This window comes from Priapulus caudatus, unplaced genomic scaffold (genome assembly GCF_000485595.1).
Source record: "Priapulus caudatus unplaced genomic scaffold, Priapulus_caudatus-5.0.1 Scaffold989, whole genome shotgun sequence".
Lineage (NCBI taxonomy): Eukaryota > Metazoa > Priapulida > Priapulimorpha > Priapulimorphida > Priapulidae > Priapulus > Priapulus caudatus.
In genome coordinates this window covers 62,204-64,390 of record NW_014578050.1, presented here as the reverse complement: position 1 = coordinate 64,390, position 2,187 = coordinate 62,204, and the positions used below count along the sequence as shown (strand labels likewise).

General features: G+C 43.4%; 1 protein-coding gene across 1 annotated transcript in view; it reads left to right on the top strand.

Moving 5' to 3' along the window:
• LOC106814841 (ankyrin repeat and MYND domain-containing protein 2-like) overlaps positions 1 to 2,187 on the top strand; it is a 6,378-nt gene that overhangs the window by 1,958 nt on the left and 2,233 nt on the right. The window lies entirely within an intron of this gene.

Genomic DNA, 2,187 nt, shown 5'->3' with positions numbered 1-2,187 from the left:
CGGGGCGCGCGCGCCCCGTTTGGGAAAACTCCCCAACGGCATTTAAAAATGAAAGCCTGCGCACATGTACCCGTTCTCCCAAACCGCGTCCTACCCCCCATTTCACAATGACCCTAGAAATGGCCGACCTAAAACACGTTTACTATTCTCTCTATAACATCAATCTAGCCGCACAAGATGCGCGACGCTCTGTCTAGCTAGACTATGACTAAAACAACTACTAGTCTAGCTCCACTGACTAATTCATGTAACACGTGCAAAACACATGTTACATAACAACATGGTGCCTAACTCGCCGCCGCAGTTTCCACAACTCACCGTTTTCGATCAGTTACAACTTCGGTGTTCCTGCAGGTGACGCCACTTTCCAACTAAACGCGGGAAGACTGCTGAACAAGTTACACCTGCCATTTTTGACAATCGGCTCGCCAGAATGCGATCAAATCACAGAAATTCCTCAAATATACATGCGAAATGATCTTTCGGATGCTACTAGGCAAGAAGGCAGCTGCGCCCAATCGCTGGCGGCTGCACTGATTGGCTGCAGCAAGTTCACATGCACCGCCACTTCGCCCAGTAATAGACGAACCCGCATCTCGCTAGGCAATACAGATCGACAAGCGTACAGCGAGAGAGAGGGTCCGTCTAACATGACTCACCCGCGATGTCAACAAACGTAGTTGCGCAGCCTGTCTGCACGTTAAACTTGCTGTAGCCAATCAGCGCAGCCGCAAGCAGTTGGGCATAGCCGCCTTCTTGCCTAGTAGCATCCAAAAGATCATTTCGCATGTATATTTGAGGAATTTCTGTGATTTGAGCGCATTCTGGCGGGCCGATTGTCAAAAATGGCAGGTGTAGCTTGTTTAGCAGTCTTCCGCGATTCCAATGATAGTTGGAAAATGGCATCACATGCAGGAACACCGGAGTTGTAACTGATTGAAAACGGTGAGTTGTGGAAACTGCGGCAGCGAGTTATATGTACCTCGGGTACATATCTGTAGTACCTGATACGACAACGACCCCTTGAGCGTTAGTGTTAGTGTTACTGTTAGTGTTACCTACGCGTTCCTGCGCGTACGTAGCTCTAGTACTAGTAGTAGCAGTACTAACTACTATAGCCCACGTACAATTGCTTCAATTGCAATGTGCTTCAATTGGCGCGAAAAAAAACCTACCGTTTCCTTCTACATGGCTTTACCTTGCTACTGATATGTGTATACATTTACTTCAATCGTTATTCACTTCTTAAAAGATTGTTTTTCAGAAACCCTGCTTCATTTCACTTTAGTAAATTACATTCGTCATTTACAAACAATTAGACAAATCAGAGCGAGTCTATCAGCCCTCCTGCAGCGCCACAGATACAAGCGAGAGCCAGGCTAAATTGTAAGACTCGCTCTGATTGGTCTGATTGTTTGTAAATGGCGAATGTAATTTACTAAAGTGAAATGAAGCAGGGTTTCTGAAAAACAATCTTTTAAGAAGTGAATAACGATTGAAGTGAATGTATACACATATCAATAGCAAGGTAAAGCCATGTAGAAGGGAACGGAAGTTTTTTTTTGCGCCAATAGCGGCGTACGGGCCGCATTAGCAGCGCATGCATTTTGCATGCGATCTCACAAAATTTCAGTGCACCCCGTTCTGTCCCAATAACCCTGACCAAAATATAAAAAAAGTTATATGGGACAGAATTATTCGGTCTAGTCATACAGCAGCACATTGCGATTATCATATCAATAATTTTCACTGCAATTCATATTTCAGACGTATTTTAAAACTATTAGTATTACTATTAATATTATCGTTATACAACACTAACATTTGGTAAAATTTTAGATCAATTAGGTCGATGGTGAATTTCAATGTGATAGGTGATAAAACCGTGATCTAGTTTTTAGTTATACAACAAAGTCGTTGCTTGCGATATTGTTCAAGAAAGATGTTGAAATTCAGCCAAGGCCAATAACAGGATCTTGGGATTGATCAGAAGGTCATATGTGTCATCAGCTGACAGGCTTCTAGCTTATGTCTTACAGCTGAATCAGATAAGATAAGATAAGATATTGACTGATAACCTTGGTCCCATCTCCCTTCAACCTTTCTGTCTCTCTCTCTCCTCTCTCTCTCTCTCTCTCTCTCTCTCTCTCTCTCTCTCTCTCTCTCTTTCTCTCTCTCTCTCTCTCT